The 23,427-nt window shown below is 54.9% G+C and overlaps 1 protein-coding gene across 1 annotated transcript in view; it reads right to left on the bottom strand.

Annotated features, from left to right (window-relative positions):
- The window catches only part of VGLL4 (vestigial like family member 4), a 192,996-nt gene extending 182,972 nt beyond the window's left edge, over positions 1–10,024 (bottom strand). Inside the window, exon 1 of the mRNA XM_002713048.5 lies at positions 10,006–10,024. The gene's annotated coding sequence lies outside the window, so the exon portion shown is untranslated. The remainder of the gene's footprint in view (positions 1–10,005) is intronic.
- Positions 10,025–23,427: the final 13,403 nt, after the last annotated feature.

Here is a 23,427-nt window from a genome sequence, read left to right as displayed (position 1 = left end):
GACACGGCTAAATTCCCAGGACACTCAGTTCCTTGGGGTTGGGCTAAATGGCCAGGGCCATCACTTACAAAAGTGTCTTGAACCTGATGGAGCGTTTGTGGAGAAATAACATATACATTTTTTAAAAAATTTATTTGACAGACAGAGTTATGGGGAGGGGCAAAGGAAGAGGGAGAGAGGCGCGTGTACACACACACACACACACACACACACACACATACAGATCCTTCATTGCCTGGTTTACTCTCCAAATGGCTACAGTGGCTGAGGCTGGGTCAGGCAGAAGCCAGGAGCCAGGAGCTTCTTCCAAGTCTCCCACGTGGGTGCAGGGGCCCATGCATTTGGGCCGTCTTCCACTGCTTTCCCAGGCACATTAGCAGGGAGCTGGATCGGAAGTGGAGCAGCCAGAACTCTAACAGGCACTCATATGGGACTGTAGCACAATGCCAGCCACTCCATTTTTGTTTTCATTTTTATCTTTCACTGCCAACTTCCCATAGACCTTTTGAAGGCTCCTCAGAGAAACGGGATCCTACGGTAGATGACCTCTCAGGACTGGTGTCTTTCAGAGAGCATACTTCCCTGAAGAGCCGTCCAAGAGGTTATGTGCATTGTCCAGCCACTCCTCTCAATGCTGGATACCCTCGGCTCTGGACCACACCCTGCTAATCATTCCCCTGTTGACAGACATCTGGGCCATTCCCAGTCTTTCGCTATGCAAACATAGCTGCTAAGAACACGTGGGTGCGAGCTTGCTGTTTGCTAAGATTTACTTGTTTGAAAGACAGAGTGACAGAGAGAGCTTGTTCTTCCATCCACTGGTTCACTCCCCAAATGGCCACAATGGCTGGGGTCGGGCCCAGCTGAAGTCAGAAGCCCGTAACTCCACCCGGGTCTTCCACGTGGGTGCCAGGGGCCCAAGCATGTGGGCCATCTTCAGCTGCTTTCCCAGGCGCATTAGCAGGGAGCTGGATCGGAAGAGCAGTTGCTGAGACTCCAACTAGCACTCCGATATAAGATGCTGGCGTCACAGGTAGCAGCTTAGCCCGCCACACCGCACGCCCGCCCAGGGTGCATGCAAGTTTGTGTGAATATGCCCACTGCTCTCTGCATCCCTTCCTGGGACTAGGGGCTCCCTTCTGAAGGCCAGAGCAGCTCACTCCCGACTTCCGCTGCCTCTGGGGAGCTCAGGCTCCATCAGGCAGGCACAGTCGGGCAGGATTTTGTTCAGAAGGGACGATGAGTGGGAGCAGGCACTGTGCAGAGTCCGTCTGAAGGTAAGGACAACGGCACAGGCAACCAGCTCCCGGGGAGTGGCCGTGGTGCAAGTGCGTGTGTCTGTGGCCCCTGAGCCAGGCAGCTTCAGCAGCCACGGGTGGTGGCAGGGGGGCCCCTCTGCTGGAAGTCCCTGGGGGTGGTCTGGCCCCCGGACCGCTGAATCTCATTCTCTAGCTCCCTTGGGAGCCTGTTTGGAGGTTCTAGCAGGGGAGTGCAGCTACTTGTGTACCCTTGAAGGAAGACTGGTCCTCCTCTACCAGGGAAGTCCGTCCTCTTCGATGAGGTGACGGATGCACATGGAGTGGCGAGGGAGGAAGGGGACACCACCCAGGCAGCCAGATCCGCGAATCAACCCTGGCCATCGGTGGGGTGACGGATGTCGCAGCCAGATTGCCCTCACATCTCTCTGGCCCTCCTGCATGCATGAACTACAATACCCTTTCACAAATGCAGTTTCTGCCCAAGTTCAAGTGCATTCTGTTGTTTCCAACCAAGGCCCCTCAGCAACCTCCCTCTCTGTCCTGAGCCCTCCGCCTGCGGCAAACTGCTCTCAGCTCCTCAGATACGCCTTCCTCGAGTCGGGCGCGCCCCGTGAGGGCGCCCATCATTCTGGACTGTTGCTGCTTTACTGAACTGTCTCTCCCTGTGCAGCAGGAGAGCTTGCGAGCGCTGTGGCTCGTCCTCAGTGTATGCTCAGTCCATGGGCAGATGAACCGGGGCAGGCATTTGGTGCGATGGGTAAGACTCCACTTGGGGCACCTGCCTCCCCTACGGGAGTGCCTGGGTTCAAGATCCAGCTTTGCTTCCAGTTTCACCTTCCCACTAACGTGCACCCTGGGAGGCAGCGGGTGACGGCTCAAGCGCTTAGGTCCTTGCCACCCATGTAGGAGGCATGGATCGAGTTCCCTGTGTCTGGCTTCAGCCTGGCCCAGCCTCAGCTGTTGCAGGCATTTGGGGAGTGAAACAGAGGTAGGAGATTTCTGTCTGTCTGTCTGTGTTAGCAACAAACAACAATGACTTACAACTTCATACTCACTAACACCCGAGAGTAAAAAGCCTGATGACAACAGATGCTAAAAAGGACGTGAAATATCTGTAGCTCTCATTCAGCATTTGCTATTTTCATAGACATTTAAAAATGTAGATGGGGTGGGTGTTTTGTACAGCAGTTGAGATACCGCTGGGGACCCCCACATCCCATATGGGAGCACATCGGTTCAAATGCCATTCTGCTCTTGATTCCAGCTTCCTGCTAATGTACAGCCTGGGAGGTAGCAAATGATGGCTCAAGAACTTGGGCCACAGCCACCTACACGGGAGACCTGGATTGAGTTTCTGGCTCTTGGCTTCAGCCCTGGCCTAGCTTGGACTGCTATAAATCAGCAAGTGAGCTCGCTCGCTCTCTCTCTCTCTCTCTCTCTGCCTTTCAAACAAAAATAAAATAATAAAGATTTTTAAAAACGTAAGCAGACACTGCCCATGCGACCCAGCCATTCTGTAGTAAGACATTTCCCAAAGAGAATGAAAAGTCACAAAAAGACTTGTACACAGCAATCAGAGCAGCAGTCACCTCCAACAGCCAAAGCTGAAAGCAAGTCAAGCAAACTGATAAACAAGCTACGGGAGAATCTACCATGGGATGCTCGCGCTGTGGTGCTGCGGGTACAGTCGCCGCCTGCAGTGCCGGCATCCCATATGGGCACTGGTTGGAGTCCCAGCTGCTCCACTTCCGATCCAGCTCTCTGCTGTGCCCTGGGAAAGCAGCAGAAGATGGCCCAGGTCCTTGGGCCCCTGCACCCGTGTGGGAAGACCCGAAGGAAGCTCCTGGCTCCTGGCTTCAGATTGGCACAGCTCCAGCCATTGTAGCCAACTGGGGAGTTAAGACCTCTCTCTCTCTATCTGCCTTTCCTTCTCTCTCTGTAACTCTGACTTTCAAATAAATACATAATGTCAGCCGGCACCACGGCTCACTAGGCTAATCCTCTGCCTAGCGGCACCGGCACACCGGGTTCAAGTCCCGGTCGGGGCGCCGGATTCTGTCCCGGTTGCCCCTCTTCCAGGCCACCAGGCCAGCTCTCTGCTGTGGCCAGGGTGTGCAGTGGAGGATGGCCCAAGTGCTTGGGCCCTGCACCCCATGGGAGACCAGGAGAAGCACCTGGCTCCTGCCTTTGGATCAGCGCGGTGCGCCGGCCGCGCCGCGGCGGCCATTGGAGGGTGAACCAACGGCAAAGGAAGACCTTTCTCTGTGTCTGTCCCTCTCTCACTGTCCACTCTGCCTGTCCAAAAAAAATAAATAAATAAATAAAAATACATAACGTCAAAAAAAAAGACTACATGCTCTATGATTTTATTTACAATGAGAAATTTCAGAAAAGACAAATCTATCCTGGGGTGACAGAAATGAAATCAGTGGTTACCTGGGGGTGGGGCTGAGAGGAGACTGACTGTGGAGAGACATGAGAGAACATTCTGGAGTGATGAAAATACTTTGTATCTGGATTGGTGGTTACACAGGAGCATGCATTTGTCCAACTCCTTCAACTGCCTGCCTAAAATAGATCTAGCAAAGCTTAGAGACCGTGAGGCGGGACCAGGTGAGAAGAGGCCGCTCATTTGCACGTCAAGCCTGTTTCTTGTCCTCTTGCACAAGACAGTAACATAATAGCGAAACGGAGCAGAAACTTCGGCTTCTGAGTCATGGCCTGGCCTAGCACGTGAGACACAGATCTGCGTCTATCATTTTTGAGGGTCTTGGAGGTGCCAGAGCACCTGTTTGGCACGTTGACATGTGTGCCATCAGGTAACCCTCAGTGCCCCGGGAAGTAGCTTTCATCGCACTCATGTTTACGACCAACAAAGAGGCTCAGACTTGAACAATCACAGCAAGGCCTTGGTATCTGTGGATTCAACCAACCATAAACCAAATTCAGAAGGAACCACATCTGCACTGCACATGTGCAGACTTTTCTTGTCAATATTCCCTAAACAACACGGTCTAACAACTGTTCACACGGCACCGACATTGTGTTAGATGTATATGCACTGTGGAGAGGAGTTAGAGGGTCAGGGAGGAAGTGCGCAGGCTATATCCAGAGACCAGGCCATTTTACACTAGGGACTTGTCTGCGGGAGGTCCTGGGGCTAGTCCCTATCTTATCTTTTCAGCCATTGTTTTCATTTCCAGTTGTGTTCAGTGCAAATCAATTGCACAGCATGAGAAGTTACTATAAATCAAAGCACAAATACTCTAGCACAACATGCAATGCAAAACAGATGGAGACCACCGCACTGGTGGGGGGGGGCTCATTCACTCCCAGGAGCCTACAATCTGCTGCTTTGGGTCTGCCTGTCCCCTTGCTGGCTTCTAAGAGTGACCAGAGTTGGTTTCAGTTAGTGAGACTGCTAGTGTCGTTTGGATAACTGAACATCATGATATCCGTGTGTGTCCACATGAGCCTAAGACTTCACGTAGTAGCTGTTTCTGAAAGAGGTTTCTCTGAACTGGGGCAGTTGGTAAAGATTTCCTTTCCAGAATCAAGCTGATCTCCGGCTTGGGAACAAACCTCTAACGTAACTCTTGGTTTCTAAAGGGAGGGTGTGTGGTGCCTGCATCTCACATCAGAGCGCGTGGCTGAGTCCTGGCTACTCTGCTTCTGATCGAGCTCCCTGCTAATGTGCACCTGAGGCGGTAGCAGGTGATGCTTCAGGGTCTAGGCCCCTGCCACCCACATCCCAGACTCCTGGTCCTTGCAGTCTTTCGGGTGAAGCAGAGAATGGAAGCTCCCTCTCTCCCTGTCTCTGTGTGTATGTGTGTATGTTTTCCTCTCTAGCTGTAACTCTGCCTTTCAAATAAATAATGTTTTTTTTTTTAAAGTATGAGTTTATTTTGGTGCAAAACAATTTCAAAAGAGGTTTTAACTCACAGCTTGGGAGGCTGAAAGCCCAGCATATGGCTTCTCATGTGGGTGTTTGTTTGTGTCCTGGCTGCTCCACTTCCAATCCAGCTCCCTGCTAATAAACCTGGGACAGCAGTGGAAGATGGCCCAAGTGCCTGGGGCCCTGCACGCACATGGGAGACCGGGAAGAAGCTCCTGGCTTCCGGCTTCAGCCTAGCTCAGTTCTGGCCATCTGGGGAGTGAACTAGCAGATGGAAGATCTCTCTCTCTCTCTAACTTAAATACAATTTTAAACCACCCCCTCTTTCTCTGTCCTTTTCTAACTCTTTTAAATAAAAATTTAAATAAATAAGAATAAAAGTCTCAGATAGTGCCATGAGCTACAAGGGACTAACTGAGGGGAAGGGATGGGGCGGGGGGTGCCGAGAGCTCTCCTGGGGAGGACGGTCCTGCCCTGGGAGGGAGAGCTTCAGCAGGAGCAGTCGGGGACAGGAAGACGCTGGATGCATGCAAGGGACGGGCGAGGCCCCGTGCTGGGCCTGAGCAAGGAACAGTGAGCGACGAGGAGATGGTGCAGGCAGGGCCAGCGCTCCCGGCCTCGTGGGCAGCAGTGACCAGGTACGACTCGCTCTCCCCGCCACAGGACACCTGCTCCCACCAGCTGCTGGGCCTGGGCCTGCCCAGCTGTGCTGCTCTCCAGCTTCCGCCCCGGGCCGCTGCTCTTCTCATTCCCCCTGGGGTATGGCTTTGTCCCCACTGGCAACAGAGACCTGTCATCTGGGCTTCAGGCATAGGCATCAAGCACCCACTGGACGGTCCAAGTGTGCAGCACAACCCACGGGCCCCTCGAACACGCACAGGACCCCAGGCAACCTGCTCCTGTCTGCACCCCCAGCCCTGGGACTCCCTGCTACTCTGAGAGCCACTCCCACTTCACCAGCTCCGCCCATCACCAGCAGCTCCTTCCAGCCTCCGGAATGCTTCTCGGTTCTCCCTGTCCTCCCCTCTCCTGCCTCCCAGAGCTCTTTTCTGGGGAGCTCTCAGAGCCTCAGCCCCGTCCCCCGGATGCACCCTTGGTACCGGAAGTGACTCACGGACCTCTCTGCTGGGGATGCAGCTGGGGCCCACGCGTGGAAGATGGACCCACCTTTCCCCTCCTACACCCAGTCCCTCAGCCTTGGGAGACGCCTACGCTAGGATAACATGGGCACAGGGAGGTGGGGTGGGGGGAGGGCTGGGGGGACTGAGAGGCCAGGGAGAGGCAGAGGCCCCAGAGCCATTGGCTGGCACACAGATCCAGGCTCTTGGGGAAGGCATGTGAGGGATGGGGAGGAGCTCCTGCTGGAGGAAGAAGGAAGAGAAGGTCAAGTCCAAATGAGAGACGTGACTGAGCGGGCAGTGTTGTAGGTAAGGAGCTGGGAAAGCGTTCACCGACGCCCTGGACACCACCGGGCTACGATGTCCGGCTTGACCCTGAATCAACAGACCAGGCTGCGTGCCTCTGTGATCATGAGCTCGCTGACGGTAGTGACTGTGTGTGGGCTGGGGGCCGTATCATCGCTTGGCACGGGTGGTCCCTAAATTCACCGCTGCAGACACCCCAAGACACCCTGGCTGTTGTTGGCCCACTTCAGAGAACGGAGCAGCCATCAAGCGCTGAAACAACCAGCCGGGGGCACTAAGCTGGATCTCAGGATGTGGGTACCACACACAGTGTTCCTTCAGGGATTGGACGGACTAGCCAGGGAATCTGCCTGGCTGTGACCTGCCACAGAGGTGTCCACGGTCACGTGCAAAGGCAAGCAGAGGGGGGAGAGGTGAGTGCACTCGGGGTTTGGGAGCCAGCGTGCAAGGGCACTGATTCCCCGGAACTCTGCATGTGCCCAGGGGGCCCTCACCCTACATGGGCAGGCCGAGTCCTGAGGGTCACGTTGGAGGGCAAAGGAACCAGGAGACTGCCATTTGTCATCCACCCCAGAGAGCTGCAGAATCGTACGCCTGCCGCAGAGATGATTAGCAGCCTGAGAGACCACAGGCGAGCAGCAAACAGAGCCAGCAAACTCGCACAGTCCCACGGGAGTGTGTCACCATGATGTCACCTTGTTTATTCCCCATGTGGGAACCAGGCCCCTCTGGGGCTGGCTGAAACCTCGGGCCCCAGACAGCAAAATGACAAGGCCTTGCCACTTGTTCCCAGACCACCCGTGGCTGCCGCCTCCGTCACTCCCAGTGACAGTCCTGGAGTGCTTTATCTTCGCCCTGACGCTGTGACTTAGAAGTGATTCCGTGTCACTTCCCCTCAATCACTGGCCGTGTCACCTCTGAAGCGCAGGGGGACCGTCACTCATGTTGGCAGCTCATCTGCGCCCAGGGTCTCCTGCAGAGCTCCCAGCTATCGAGCCTCGCCCACTGTGCACAGAGCGTGGCGTGAGAAAGGGCGCTGCCACGGGCAGGCGGGGGCTCCAGGGCCCACTTCAGCCCTCCTGGCCAGATGGGGAGGAGCCCCTTCACCCCTAGAGCCTCGACTTCCCCATCGGTAACAAACACAGGACAGAGCCCTACTCCAGGGCGGTGCATGCATTCAGCTCCCATGGAGAGTACTGGGTGCAGAGTGGGCTCCTCGCCCCTCCCCACCCCCTCCCTGCAAGGTGTCAGCTGTACGGAGCGTGTAACTATCCAGCTGCAGCCAGATTCTCCGGCCGGGTTTCTGCGCAGAAAGCCATTGCTATGGACTCAGAGTAATGTTCCCAGAATGCAGTGGGTGTGGCCCAGGAAGCTTTTTTTTTTTTTTTTTTTAAGATTTACTTATTTATTTGAAAAGCAGAGTTAGAGAGAGGCAGGGGTAGAAAGAGAGAGATGTTTTCCATCCGCTGGTTCACTCCCACCGCTCTGCTGTCGGGCACTTCCTGGCTGCTCCGTCCTGCTCCAGCTCTGCCCCCAGAACTGGGTCTCACGTCGGCCCCTGGACTCCTGTCCAGCACTCAGCCCTCCACCCACAGAGGGGAAACGCAGTCGGCACTGAGTTGCTGGAAAGACTGGCCCAGGTCGCGGCCTCTCCGTCTGCTCAGGAACACGGCCGCATGAGCCACAGGTCCAGACACGTGCCAGGTGCGCAGTGCTTGGGAGCCTTTCACAGATGGAAGTTATGTGCGTGCACACATGCATGTGTGAGTGTGCGAGTATGTGTGTAAGTACACACCCACACACATGCCTCTGTGTGTGCAAATGTGTGCGTGTATGCAAGTATATGTGCACATGTAGGCAAGTGTGCACATGTGCGTGTGCACGTGTGTGAGTGTGCAAGTGCACACACCTCTGTGTGTGCAAATGTGTGCACATGTGCAAGTATATGTGCATGTATAGGCAAGTGTGCAGTTGTGTGTGTGCACGTGTGAGTGTGCAAGTGTATATATGAGCATGCAGGGGAGCGTGTGCAGATGTGTGAAGAGGGAAGCCCCTTCCCTGGGACCTCATCTGAAGCAGGGGCCTGCGTCCGGTCTTGCTCCTCCCTTGGATCCCTGCACAAAGGCCTGACTCCTGTCTTCCGTCCGCTGCTCCGCCCAGAGCTCTGGGACCCGTTTACTGCTGTGTGTCTGTTTCTTCTCTCCTTCATAGAGCTATGTGTTATTTTCTCAGGGAGGCTATGGTATTACTCCTCTCTCTCTTTTCATGTTTTATCTGTCATTTCACATATCTGGAGCAGGCGGAAATTCTCAAGGCACAAGCCGAAGACACCATCTTGACCTGACACCTCTGTCACATGGTATTTCCGTAACAGCTTCCACACCTGACACCACCACTTGCCCAAATCGTGGGTCAGGATTTAAACTTCAGTCCGTGACACCAGGGCCTCTTGTGTAGAGAGCATCAAGGAATATAGCCCCAGACAGCCCTGCACGCCCAGGGCCTCACCTAACAGGTGCCCGTTACTGGCTGCTGAGTGACTTAACCTCAGGCTGCCCACCACGGTCCCCCAGCTTCCTCACGCCCTGCTCTGCTTCCCTTTGGAAATGCAGGGGAGGGAATACTGAGTCCTCAGGCCTGCCCCACCTCTCAGTGCCCACGGCTAAGCCGCAGGGGCCTCTCCCTCAGGCTCTGGCCTTGCAACCCCTGAGCGATAAGCACAGCCCCTTCCAACACAGACAGAAATTCCCTTCTGCCAGGAGGCGCTCCTAAAGCTGTGCAGACCACAGACAAGCACGCAGCGGTCTCCTTCTACTGTTCTAGAATGTTCACTCCCCACCCTAGTGTTGGCCTAAACACAGCGGGAGACACTGTAATTCTGTGATCCCGAGTTATCCATAAACAGCCCCCAACTCAGAAAACTCACAAGAACTCCCTATGCCACTGCTTTGCACTTGAGAAACATTCAGTTCATCTATTTTCAAACCAACGCAGTGGTATCACCACTCATTGTTCACAGACACAGAAACTAGCACAGAGAGGCTAAGCGACTGGGCTGAAGTCACACAGGGGACGCGGGACAGGACTTGCTCCTGCACCCAGAGCGCTGCATTTCTGATCTCCGTGCTGCCCACAGCACCCACGCTGTTTCTACGCCATGCTGGTCTTGCTCAAGCACTACTTCAACCTTCTCATTTGCGTCTCACTGTCCCTTTCCAGTCACAGATCAAACATTCCCGGGACCGCTGAGGTCTACGGGGGTCTTGCCTGGAGGTTTTTGTGCTTGGTTTCATAGGTGAAGCCCATGCACCCAAGGGCAGATGGCTTTGCGCCCTCAGTCGCAGCTGACAGCCAGGGCCTGGTCCACGTCAGCGCAGCCTCCAAACACACATGTCCACGGCCTCACAAGCTCTGGGCTCCGGCTTACCAGCAACGTTCCCACGTCACAGCGTCTCGCGCCTCCCAGTGAAGATGACAGGGGGTCAGCGCGAAGCCAACTTCAAGTTGTAGGAAAGTCTCTTCTCACACAAACCACCGCAAGTCACGCACGCCATTAAAGACAAGTTTTAAAAATTCACTTATCCTGAGCTGTGGCAAGGACAACGCAGTCACTGGCAGCTTGCTATTTGCATAAAATGCTTTGTGACTCAGCCACCGCCCAGCCAGCCTCCCGAGGCGAGGCAAGCTTCAGCTGGCCTGGCCCGCCCGTGGTCTTCCACACGGCGGCGGCGGTGGCAGCTTTCATTTAAAACGCTGTCGGCTGGCGCCACGCTTTTGCCCCCCTCCTCCCACTGCTCCGCAAGCACAACCAACACAGCAAGGCTGTTCTCTGGCTCTGGTTAAGCCCGAACCCGTTATCCAATCAGACCGAGGACGGACTGCGCTCTGAGCTCCCACCACCGCCCCAGTCACCCACAGACAGACATCGGGACAACAGAGTGTACATGACCACACTCAGTACTACTGTCACCGTAATAGCCACCATTTGTTGAGTCCTTCCTGTGGGGTAAGTATGTAGTGCATGTACACAGGATTTTGTGTACCTTTAATGATCAAAACAACCCCAAGGAGCAATCACTACACTTCTTCACAATGAAGCTAAGACTCAAAGAGCTTAAGGAATTCAAAGATGCAGAGCTCCCAGAGGTAGACAGGACTCAAAGGCAGCTCACTTCTGGTACTGAGCCCTCAGGACTCACACGTTAAACATGTGCAAGTATCACACACACACACACACGCGCACACACACGTGAACACTGGAAAATGTGCGAATGGAGTGGTAGCCACCTGATAGAAGATCAAGTTTACGGGCTGGTGCTGTGGGTTCATGTCCTGGTTGCTTCTCTCTTTTTTTGTATTTAAAAGCAAGATTTATCTAGGTCAGAGACCTCCAGCCAGAGAGTGCTCCACTTCCGGTCCAGCTCTCTGCTGTGGCCTGGGAAAGCAGTGGAAGATGGCCCAAGTCCTTGGGCCCCTGCACCTGCCTGGGAGACCCGGAAGAAGCTCCTGGCTCCTGGCTCCGGATCGGCCAAGCTCTGGCCGTTGTGGCCATTTGGGCAGTGAACCAGTGGATGGAGGACCTTTCTCCCAGGCTCTCCTTTCTTCTGTCTGTAATTCTGCCTCTTAAGTAAGTCATCTTTTAAAAAAAATCATGTTTTATAGACATTTAAACATTTGTTAATGATTTTATGGTTTTATTGTCACTTTCTGGAGTCAATTAGTAGTTTTTCGTGCATCCAACACTTTGGTCAGCTCTTAAAAAATTCATAGTATCTGTGAGGTTGGCCTGTGGTTCCTAATGAGTACAAGGTGCCCTCAAATAGCAACTTCACTTAATACACACAAGCAGCTAGGGACTGGGGGCAGCGAGTCGGGCCGCCATTTGGGCTGCCCAAATCTCCTAGCACAGTGCTTGGGATCAAGTCCCGCCTCTGTTTCCCATTCAACTTCCTGCTAACAAACTTGGAAGACAGCAGAAAACGGCACAAGTACTTGGGTCCCACTTGGAATTCCTGGCTCCTGGCTGTGACTGGGCACTGCCCCATCTGTTTGTGGCATTTGAGGAGTGACCCAGCAGATGGAGGTTAAATCTTAAAATAGATAAAGACTATTCACATGAGGCTCTTGGCATATGGTTTGTGGAGAAAAATGGGAATAGAGTATGCTTTCTGTTTGGTTCTACCAAAAATTTATTTATTTATTTGAAAGGTAGAGAGACAGAGAGAGACAGACAGAGAGAGAGAGAGAGGAAGAGAGACAGATCTCCCATGTGCTGCTTTACTCTGTTTAGACAGATCTCCCATGTGCCGCTTACTCTTTTCAAGGAAAGTATTTTCTTTCCATTTTATTTGAAAAGCAGAGAGAAAGCGATCTTCCATCTACTGGTTCACTCCCCAAATGCCTGAAACAGCCAGGACCAGGCCAGGAAGGAAGCCAGAAGCTTACACTCAACCCAGGTCTCCAACATGGGTGGCAGCGGCTCAGTTCCTTGAGTCGCTACCTGCTGGCTTCCCGGAGTGTGCACCAGCACAAAGCTGGGATGCAGAGCGGAGCCAGACCCAAGCCAGGACACTCCAACAGGGGATGTGGGTGTCAAAAGTGGGGTTTACAGCACACGCTGTGGCATAGTGGGTAAAGCTGCCACCTGCAGTAACGGCATCCCATATGGGCACCGGTTCGAGTCCCAGCTGCTCCACTTCCAATCCAGCTCTCTGCTAGGGCCTGGGAAAGCAGTAGAAGATGGCCCAAGTCCTTGGGCCCCTGCACCTGTGTGGGAGACCTGGAAGAAGCTCCAGGATCCCGGCTTTGAATAGACCCAGCTCCAGCTGTTGAGCCATTTGGGGAGTGAACAGGTGGATGGAAGATCTCTCTCTCTCTGCCTCTGCCTCTCTGTAACTCTTTCAAATAAATAAATAAATCTTTTTAAAAAGTGGGGTTTAACCACTGAGCCAACAACCACCCCAGTATCTGGTTTCTTTCACCTATTACACTTTTTAAAGATTTTATTTATTTATTTGAGAGGTAGAGTTACAGACAGTGAGAAGGAGAGACAGAGAAAGGTCTTTTGTCCTCTGGTTACAATGGCCGGAGCTGTGCTGATCTGAAGCAATGAAGTCACTGTGACCATGTGTTTCCTGTGTGTCCACTCACTCATTCACACGTTGTTCTGAGCACTTGAGCCATTCTGTCTACGAGGAGGAAATCCAGAGAGCTGGTCACCAGAGGTGGTGGCATGGGCAGGATGCTACGGTTGGGCCTGGCGCTTCCACAGAAGCCCGCTTCTGCCGTACTCTCCGGAGGGTTCCTCGCTGTTCCCAGCAGGGACAGAACAGGCCCTGAGACAAAGGCCCTGGCCTCCAGGAGCTGACTGCATGGCAGGGAGATGACCCTGCCACACCCTGGCTGTACCACAGTGGTCGTCACTCCACACTGCTCTGGGAGCACAGGGGAGGCAGCCGGTCTTCTGGGTGGGATGCATAGGGGAGGTGACATCCGAATCGGATCCCAAAGGACGCTCAGAAGTTTGAGAGACGGTGAAAGGCGAGGCTGTGCCATCAGAGCCGAGGCTGCGCAGAGTCCAGGGTGGAGGTGAGGGGCCTGCTCACACAGCCCTTACCAGGGAGGCTCCGTCTGCACGGCCGTGTTGAGATCTTCCTGCTGGCAGGAGGACGCCGTGGACAAGAGCTTCACCAGAAGGGCCTGACTCGGCGGGGCCCTTAGGGCCACAGGGCCTTCGCGGCCTCTCACCTCTGCTGCTGCGTGGGAAAGCCGCCCCAGACAGTGGGCCCCGGCCAGGCAGGCTGGCTTTGTCCTGAGGGCCAGGGTTCCCTGGCTCCTGGAGGGGACTGAGGACGGGATGAAAGCGAGCGGACCACAGGCCACGGGGAAGCTCTTGTTAGCGACGAAGACCACAAGGGGACAAAGGAAGCGTGACCCACAGCAGAGGCCACCTTCAGGCCTCCGGGGGAGGCGTCCTCAGCAGACGCAGGGCTGGGAGGCAGAGCATCACTCATCTGGGGCCCCCGCAGCCAGGTGGGAGCCGCAGAGCATCTGTGACTACCGCGCCCGCCCGGAGCTCACAGCCCGGGCGAGGACAGCCAGCTGGTGCAGCCGTCAGGACCACATCCCACATGGGAGCGCCTGAGTGCCAGCTTCCGGGAACGCGCACCCTGGGAGGCCGCAGGGGGCGGCTCAGGCACCTGGGTCCTGCCACTCCCGTGGGACACCGCGATTGTTCCCGGCTCTGGCTCCAACCTGGCCCAGCAGCCTCTGCCTTTGCAGGCATTTGGGGGACTCAATCACGGGCTGGAAGATCTGTCTTCCAAACACAGAAAATAAATTTAAAACTTTTTTTTTTTTTTTTTTTTTAAAGAATGCTAGGTAGAAAGTCTTGGAAAAACATCACCTCGCTTGAAACACAGGGAGGCCTGATTCGGTTAATCTAAGCGAAGATGAACTTGTTCAGGGAATCTCATGGCACCCAGCGGGGTGCGCACAACCAGCCCAGGCCTGCAGGAGCGGGGGCGCCCCGCCTCTCTGCACACCAGCGAGCTCCTCGGCCTGCGGCAGGCGTTCAGGGTGCAGGCTCGGGAGCAGGCGTGGCCCCATTAAAAAGCAAAAATAGCAAAAACGAAACCCGCACTGCAGGGCTCCTGTTCTGCCCTCTGCTAACTCCCGCGCCCCTCCGCGGCCGTGCCCCTTCCCCCTAGCCGGGCCAGCGCGGGCTGAGTCAGGTCCCCGGTTCCCACGTGGGGCTCGCCCACGGCAGCAACGAGGTCAACCCGCGCCTCTGTGCAGGCTTTCCACGAACCACTTCAAAGGCTCTGCCCGCTGACGAAAGCGCTCGGTGTCTCAGTTCCTGTCAGCCCAGGGCTGCGACACCAGCGGGCCAAGCGGGCCGGACGCTCTGATTGGCTGTTGGTGACGTAACGGGAAGCCCAGGAACACGATTGGCCCGCGGCCGAGCGCGCCGCACGCCAGGAAAGCGCGGGCGCGAACGGGGCGGGCCTTGGGAAGGGGGCGGGGTCGAGCGACTCAACCGACTGCGCTGTGTGAGGAGGCAGCCGGGCCGAGAACCTTCCAGACACTTCGAGAGTCCGCGTCTCCCCGACGTGCCCCGGGCCCTCTGCGCGGGGCGCCGGGCTGAGGCGGCGGGCGAGCGCGGACACGTCCCGTGCGCCGCCGGTGCCCGCCCCTCCGCCCGGGCCTGCTCCCTCGGCCCCGACGCGGCCTCCACACAGAGTGAGGCCGCGGCCCGGGGAACACAAACAAGGAACACGAACCTGCGGGCCGCCCGGGGACACGGGCTGGCCGCCGCCGCTGGGGCGGGGTGGGGGCGTGCTGTCGCCGCTCCTGCGCTGGACGCGGCGGAGAGCGGACGCGGCGGGGGCCCGTGGCCTCTGGGGGCCGGTCGGACCCCACACAAGGCCGGCGGGGGCTTGTGGCCTCCGGGGGCCGGTCGGGGTGCAGACGGACCCCACAGCACGGCCGGCGGGGGATTGTGGCCTCCGGGGGCCGGTCGGGGCGTGGACGCACCCCACACAAGGCCGTTGGGGGCTTGTGGCCTCTGGGGGCCGGTCGGGGCGCGGAGAGACCCCACAGCACGGCCGGCGGGGGCTTGTGGCCTCTGGGGGCCGGTCGGGGTGCAGACGGACCCCACAGCACGGCCGGCGGGGGCTTGTGGCCTCTGGGGGCCCGGTCGGGGTGCAGATGGACCCCACAGCACGGCCAGGGGGGGCTTGTGGCCTCTGGGGGCCGGACTGCACGGCGCGGGCGCGGTCCGGAGGCCGGTTCTGGGCCGCTCCCTCGGCCCCCTGAGCCGAATCTGTTCGCTGGGGGCTGCGTTCAGGCGCTTTATTAGCTCAGTCCGTGCCTCCTAGTGCAGCGCCTGGTGTTCCCTGAGCTGCCATCAGGAACTGTGACGTCAGCGCGAACAGGGCGCTGTATGCAGTCGCCGCCCCAAGGGCCGGGTGCCGGCCTTTCTGTCTACAAGGCGCGTCAATACACTATTTCCTCTTTGGTTTTGCTAATAAAAATGAAAAACTATTAGTACTCTTTATTTAAAAAAGATTTACTTATTTAGGGGCCCGTGCTGTGGTGCAGCGGGTTAAAGCCCTGGCCTGAAGCGCCAGCATCCCATATGAGCGCTGGTTCTAGTCCCGGCTGCTTCTCTTCGGATCCAGCTCTCTGCTGTGGCCTGGAAAAGCAGTAGAAGATGGCCCAAGTCCTTGGGCCCCTGCACCTGCGTGGGTGAAATTCGGAGTTACACAGAGAGAGAAGGAGAGGCAGAGAGAAAGAGGTCCTCTATCTGGTGGTTCACTCCCCCGTTGGCTGCAACGGCCAGAGCTGTGCTGATCCAAAGCCCAGAGCCAGATAATAGTCCACAAGAGCTGGTCAGGGAGGGTCAAGCCAAAAGCTAAAAGGGGCCTGGAATGCAGAACCTGATCAGGGTCTCCCATGCAGGCCGAAGGGCTCCAACCACCTGAGCCACCACCCGCAGCCCCCTGGAGTGTGCACCTGGAGCTAAGCCAGGCGCAGGCCCAGACACTCCCTACATAGGCCCCGGTGTCCAAGCACTGCCCACCTGCGGGGCCCAATGCCCCGCCTTGTCAGTTGTAAGTTTCCTTTGCTGACTACAAACCTATTGCCAAGTCACTAGTATTGGGGCCACTTGGCAACTTGATCGAGTAGCCCAACAGCTTGCTTTCCTCCGGAGCCTGTTGCTTATGGCTGTGATTTTGTAACAATATGCACATTTAATTAAGCAGATCGCTCGTAGCCCAGCCCAGGCACTAAATCCCTATGTTCTGAGCTAAACCATGGTTGGATAAAGAGAAACAGAAGCAGGGCCTGTGTCATGGTGCAGCCAGTCGAGCCGCCACCTGTGATGGTGGCATTCCATATGAGCACGGGTTTGAGTCCTGGCTGCTCCACTTCTGATCCAGCTCCCTGTTAATGTGCCTGGGAGAGCAGCAGCAGATGGCCCAAGTGCTTTGGTCCCTGCCACCCACACAGAAGACTCAGGTGGAGTTCCAGGCTCTTCGCTTCAACCTGGTCCGGCCAAGGCCCTTGTTTGGGGAGTGAACCAGTGGATGGAAGCGTTCTCTCCCTCTCTGTGTAACTTTGCCTTACTAACAAATAAAGCAAATCTCTTAGACAAACAGAAATGTCAGTGTTTCATCATCGCATGATTAGGAAGCAGTGACTTCACGCGCTTTGCCATGGAAAACAGGTTTGCTCGCCTTGGCTGCCTGACAGGCAGGATGCGTGCACAGGCAAACTTCCTGGATGAAGCAGAGCAGGGCAGGGCTCTCCAGCTCAGAACCCAACTCTGGCAGTTTTCTTCTGCCCCGGAGCGCTCTCCATCCAGCCAAGCTGGCACGGAGAGGAAAGCGGCTGCTAGCCAGGGGGCAGGCAGGCCCCACGTCCGCTGGGGCAGAAGAGGGGCACGTCCCGTAAAGCAGCCATGCCACAGGCCCTGGGCTGGCGTCCGCCCTCACCCCTCTCCCTCGGAAGTTTGCCTTAGTCCACCTAGGGAGCCATGATCAGGTGCCATGGGTGGGTGGCTCTGAAGAACAGACATCACGTCTCAGCCTCCTGGAGGCCGAGAAGTCCAAGGTGAGGTGCCGGCAGGCTGGGCGTCCACCAAGAGCCCTGCGCCCTCAGAGGAGGCGGTGTTGTCATTGTGACCTCACGTCGGGGAAGGGAGATGGGGTCTCGCTCCCCACCCCCCAACAGCCCCCTGAGCATTAGAGTTTCTGCATGTGGGTCTGGGGGGACACAAACATCCCCACCACATTAAGGTTCAAGCCATGAGCCAGAAGGGCTCTGGTCCCTCCCCTGTCACCACTCCTTTCAGCCGCATTCCCTGCTACCGTCGTGGTGATTTGCCAAGAGCCTTTTGCGGGTTAACAGATAAAGAAAATATGGGGTTGGTGGGGGCTTTGAAAAAGTTCATGGAAAAATGGAATCAAGATAATGTGAACTTTTTTATTTGACAGGTAGAGTTATATACAGTGTGAGAGAGAAAGGTCTTCCTTCCGTTGGTTTACTGCCCAAATGGCCACTACGGCCGGCACTGCGCCAATCCGAAGCCAGGAGCCAGGTACTTCTTCCTGGTCTCCCATGTGGGTGCAGGGCCCAAGCACCTGTGCCGTCCTCCACTGCCTTCCCAGTCCACAGCAGAGAGCTGGACTGGAAGAGGAGCAACCGGGACCAGAACCTGGTGCCCATATGGGATGCTGGTGCCACAGGCGGAGGATTAGCCAAGTGAGCCACGGTGCCGGCCCCGATAATGTGAACTTTCCACGAACTTTTTGAAGCTCGTGTGTGCGTGTCTGTGCAATATTCCTTAGGCATAAAAAAGAAACAAATAGGGGTGGATGTTTGGCGTAGCAATTAATATGCCACTAGGGACTCCTGCATCCCACACTGGAATGTCTGGGTTTGAGTCCTGGCTCTGCTCTGGGTGGAGTCCAGCCTCCTGCTGATACTTAAGTGCTTAGGCTCCTGCCAGTCATGTGGGAGACACAGACTGAGTCCTGGCCTGCTGGCTCTGCCCTGGCCCAGCTGCAGGTGTTGTGAGCGTTCGGGGAGTCATTCAGTTGATGGAGGATCTTTGCTTCTCTTTAACTGCCCCCTCCCGTCTCTCTTCCTTTTAAATAAATAATTAAAAAAAATATTCTGGGACTGCCATTGTAGTGTAGTGAGCTAAGCCTCTGCCTGTGTCGCTGGCATCCCATATGGGCGGTGGTTTTAGTCCTGGCTGCTCCTCTTCTGATCCAGTTCTCTGCTGTGGCCTGGGAAAGCAGTAGAAGATGGCCCAAGTCCTGGGGCCCCTGCACCCGCGTGGGAGACCCAGGAGACTCTCCTGGCTCCTTAGCTTTGGATTAGCCCAGCTGTGGCCCTTGCAGCCATTTGGAGAGTGAACCAGCAGATGGAAGACCTCTCTCTCTGTCTCTCCCTCTCTTTGTAACTCTCTCAAATAAATAAAATCTTTTTTTTAAAGACAAGATTTAGTTCTTTAAAAATATTTCTGCTATTTGTGATCACATGGATGAAACACAGTAAATATGTAATTCACAGAAAGACAAAGACCCGTGACCTCACTCACGTATGGAATCTGAAAAATTCAGGTCACAGCACAGAGTGGAGTGGAAGCTGCCTGGGTGAAGGTGGAAAGGGGAGATGCTGGGTAGGAGAACTTCAGCTTGGGGATCTAGTGGACAAGTGTGGTGACTGTGGCCGAAAATACTGCACATGTATTGTGTACCTGAAATGTAAGCTTAAAGAGTGGCTCTAACGTATTCACTGTACACACACACACACACACAAACATGTGCTAACCGTGTGAAGTGGCAGATATGTAACTCAGTTATAGTAATCCTTTCACAGTGTATACATTTATCAAATTATACACTTTGAATGCGCAGCATTTTTACTTGTCAATTATACCTCGAGAAAATAAAGGATAATCATTTCAGCTTTTCCTTTCTTGAACAAATTTAAATCTTAAACGTTTCTGAAGGGCAGGCATGTGGCCCAGCGGTTAAGCTGTCCACACCCATACTGCAGTGTCTGGGTTCAAGTCCCAGCTCTTCTCCTGACTCCAGCTTCCTGCTAACACACATCCTGGGAGGCTGCGGTTGGCTCGGGTGCTTGGATCCCTTCAACCCAGAGGAGACCCGGACTGAATTCCTGGCTCCCCAGCCCCAGCTGTTGCAGGCATTTGGGAGTGGACCTGCAGGTGAGTGCTCGCTCGCTCGCTCGCTCTCTTTCTCTCTCTCTCTGCCTCTCAACTAAGTTTTAAATGAAAAAAAGTTCAATCCTCATTGAAAATCATGTTTTAAAAGGGGGGGGGGGGAGTGGTGAGCATTTCTGGTAAGTGGTTGAGGTGCAGGGAAGTGATGTCAGGATGACCACCACTACAGTTTTACAGGTAAGAAGACCGAACCTTAGAGTAAACGACGTCTCCGAGGCCATGCAGTAAGTGGCTTATAGGAATTCCAACTAAGTCTAAGAGGTTGTGAGGTTATCAACACCTACCTGGCAGGGTGGTTATAACCGGAGTTGTTCACAACTGATGTGAAGCACCCAGTATACAGTAGGTACTTAACCTGTGTTCACTTCTCTCATCTCCAGACTTCAAACCCATGAGTCTGAGAGCACCTTCTATGGCCCCACACTGCCTCTTTTTTTTTTTTTTTTTTTTTTTTGACAGGCAGAGTGGACAGTGAGAGAGAGAGAAACAGAGAGAAAGGTCTTCCTTTGCCGTTGGTTCACCCTCCAATGGCCGCCACGGCTGGTGCACTGTGGCCGGCGCACCGCGCTGATCCGATGGCAGGAGCCAGGGGCTTCTCCTGGTCTCCCATGGGGTGCAGGGCCCAAGCACTTGGGCCATCCTCCACTGCACTCCCTGGCCACAGCAGAGAGCTGGCCTGGTAGAGGGGCAACCGGGACAGAATCCGGTGCCCCGACCGGGACTAGAACCCAGTGTGCCGGCACCACAAGGTGGAGGATTAGCCTAGTGAGCCGCGGCACCGGCCCACACTGCCTCTTAATCCCTGGAACTCATCAACGAGGATGTGACATTCTAGCTCCAGCGTGGATTCAACTGAAGCTTCATGCCAGCCCCTGTATGACAGGAAAGGCAACTTCTCAAAGGACAAGGGATCTCCAGGGCCACCAGGCTGATGAGCAGCAGGGCTGGGATTTGAACCTGGGTCTGACTACCACCAGAGGCCACAGCTTTCCCATGAATCCAGACAATGACTTGGCTGAGCTGATACTGAAGCTCCCTCCTATCAGCAGTGACAGTTTCCTGGGGACAAGTGATAGCATGTGGAGATGCCATCTGGGTGCTGGAGGTGCGGGCGCTTTCTCCTCTGGCCTGCAAGTAAAAAGGAGAGTGGGCAGGGTGTTGGCTACAAGACCACACGTCCACACGTAATGATGCATAAAGTAATTTGGGGTTCACAGGCGGTCTCCACGTTGCAGCGGTTGTACATCCCCAGGTTGTACACAACAGATTCAATCAACTGCGGATGGTGCACCATCAGGCCTGCTACAGCTGTATGTGCACTGACTACTCAGACTCGTTCTTGTCGTCAATCCCTAAAGAACACAGCACCACAGTGTTTTCATGGCATTCACGTTGTCTCAGCCGCGAGACGTCATCCCTAGACGATGAGAGGGACAGGTGGGCGAGCGTGGGCTCTCTGCGCCCACTGTGCTGTTGCACAGAAGGGACTCGCGCAGCGGCAGATTTTGTTATCCTGGACTTCCTGGAAAGAATCCCTCACGGATGCCAAGGGAGGGGCGACTGGATTTCAAAAATAAATGCATTTTACATTTACAAATGAGTCAAGTATTTAAAAAATTCTCATTCTTTTACTGGAAAAAAAGCAAGTTTTTTTTTTTTTTTTGTCTTGAATAAAAATATCTGGAAGACATCTGTTTGTCACTGTTAAATGAAATCATTAGGGGCCGGCGCTGTGGTGCAGCAGGTTAACACCCTGGCTTGAAGCACCAGCATCCCATATGGGTACTGGTTCGAGACCTGGCTGTTCCACTTCCAATCCAGCTCTCTCTGCTATGGCCTGGGAAAGCAGTACAAGATGGCCCAAGTCCTTGGACCCCTGTCTCTCTCTGCCTCTCCTCTCTCTGTGTAACTCTTCCAAATAAATACATACATCTTTAAAAAATGAAGTCCCTGGCATCTCTGCATGTGTGTGAGCTGTGACTGCACTAGTAGGAGCCGTGAGGATCTCACCCCGGCCTCCCCTCGACCAGCTCAGCTGGAAATGGGTCACCTCACAGTGAATTCACAGGTATGCCTGTTAGTGTCAGGTTTTGAAATGGTTGAGAAACACATCTGGTGTTCCAGCATCTGGTCCTCCCAAAAAGGAAACGTCACAGGCACCTTTGAGTTAAGAAGGATGCATAGTGAGCTTACGTGAAATGACTAGAATGCATTTACAGATTCAACTGAGGTCTAAACCAATACTGAAGTCACAGTGTAGACGCATGGGATTCACAAGCTCCATCAAGGTCTTTGAATTAAGACTTAGACTAGAGCCCTACTCATTTGGTTTCAATCAGTTTTTTTAATGTTAGAAAAAAAGCTGTCACCCGCCAAGGGGCTGGGGTCAGAAGCTCACAGCCCACATGGCCAGCAGGTAACGCAAACAGACTTTGAAGAGATGAATGTTGCCTCGCCTAGGCAACGAGGGCATTAAAAATCACGCCTCTTGGGACGGCAATGGGGATTAAATGATACAATGCCCGTGGAAAAGCCTTCAGAGAGACGTTGTCACAGCTGTTAAGGCTGCCCAAGTGGCAGCCAGTGTCACGGGGCAAGCCTCAGCTGGCTGCTTCCTCTGAATGTCACCCTGGAGTAAGTGACTTCCTTTCGCACACCGGGACACGCCCACAGCCTTTCTTCCCGGTCTGTGACGACGCTAACGACATGGTAAACAATTGGTATAGCATCAGCTGCAAGAGGGAACTAAGACCCAACGGGGTTTTCTTTCTTCGTTTTCCACAACAAGTGGTTGTGAGAGTCTCTCTGTGGGCGAGGCATGGATTTCTGGAGGAGCTTCCTTGCCACCACAGGAAGAGAAAATGCCTTCTTTCAGAAAGAACCACCATGCAGGCGTCTGAGCCGGCCACGGTAGCGTCATCTTACATAACAGGGATAGCGCGAGTCCCCATGTAATTCTTTCATTATTTTTCAATTTATTTTCCTTTCTTTTGAGAGGCAGAGAGACAAAGATTCACCCATCCACTGGTTCACTCCCCAAATGCCTGCACAGCCAGGTCTGGGCCAGGTTGAAGCCTGAAGCCAGGAACTCAAATCTGGGTGTCCCACAGGAGGCGGGAACCCAGCACTGCGCCATCACCTGCCGCCTCCCAGGTGTGCATGAGCAGGGAGCCAGGGTGAAAGTGAAGTTGGAACCCGCACTCAGGCACTCCAGATGGGATGGGGGCATCCCAAGTGACGTCTTAACCATTGTGCCAAACACCTACCCTGTACCTGAAATTTAAAATTTTCTAGTAGCACATTTAAAAAAAAAGGAGGAGGTGAAATTTGGATTAATATTAGTATTAACATACTCAGCCAATGTAGCTCAGATAGTTTCTGCTCAAAATGTAATCAGTATTTGGAATAACTGAGATATTCTGGATTAACGGAAATCTGGTGCACATCGCATTTCAGTCTGGGGCAATCACACTCCAAGGGTGCCATGACCACACGTGCCCAGGGCCATCCTGCCTGTCCAGAAGGTCCAGGAGACCTTCAGAGAAAGGTGCTGACGCGTAAGTGTGTGACGCTGGAGTGTCTCCTCTGGGGCTTTACAGCTAGCAGACCCACACCACCCAGGCTTGCCCCTAGATGTAGGGCAGACATTCTGCCCAGTGCCAGGACTGACGGCTGAGGGCTCACGGCTCAGGCCCTTTGTGGGAGTTGCCGGCAGCTGCAGGAGGGCCCTCGTATCAAGTAAGGGGTTGTCACGGTGGTTCAAAGGCCACCACGTGGGACCCTTCGGAAAGGCCAGCCCTACTCTCAGGCATCTCTGAGGGCCCCGCGAGGCCCCACTGCAGCTGCCTCACAGCCGCGCCTCTCCCTCCGCCTGGTCCCTGCCCTTTCTTCCAGGTGTGGCTGCTAAGGGCTCCCCCAGGAAGCCTCCTGCAGGGAGATCTCCTTCCCGGGGTCTGTTTCCCAGGCCCACCAAAGACGAGTGCCAACACACGCACCGCTTGGGGTACACAGTCCTCCTCCAGGGCACCGAGCTTTGTCAGTCCCACCTGCACAGGACTCAGGACTGTGGGACCCTGGCGGGGGTACTGG

The sequence above is a fragment of the Oryctolagus cuniculus genome, chromosome 10, assembly GCF_964237555.1.
Source record: "Oryctolagus cuniculus chromosome 10, mOryCun1.1, whole genome shotgun sequence".
Lineage (NCBI taxonomy): Eukaryota > Metazoa > Chordata > Mammalia > Lagomorpha > Leporidae > Oryctolagus > Oryctolagus cuniculus.
Note: the sequence above shows the minus strand (reverse complement) of the source record. Positions and strands in the feature narration are given on the sequence as shown.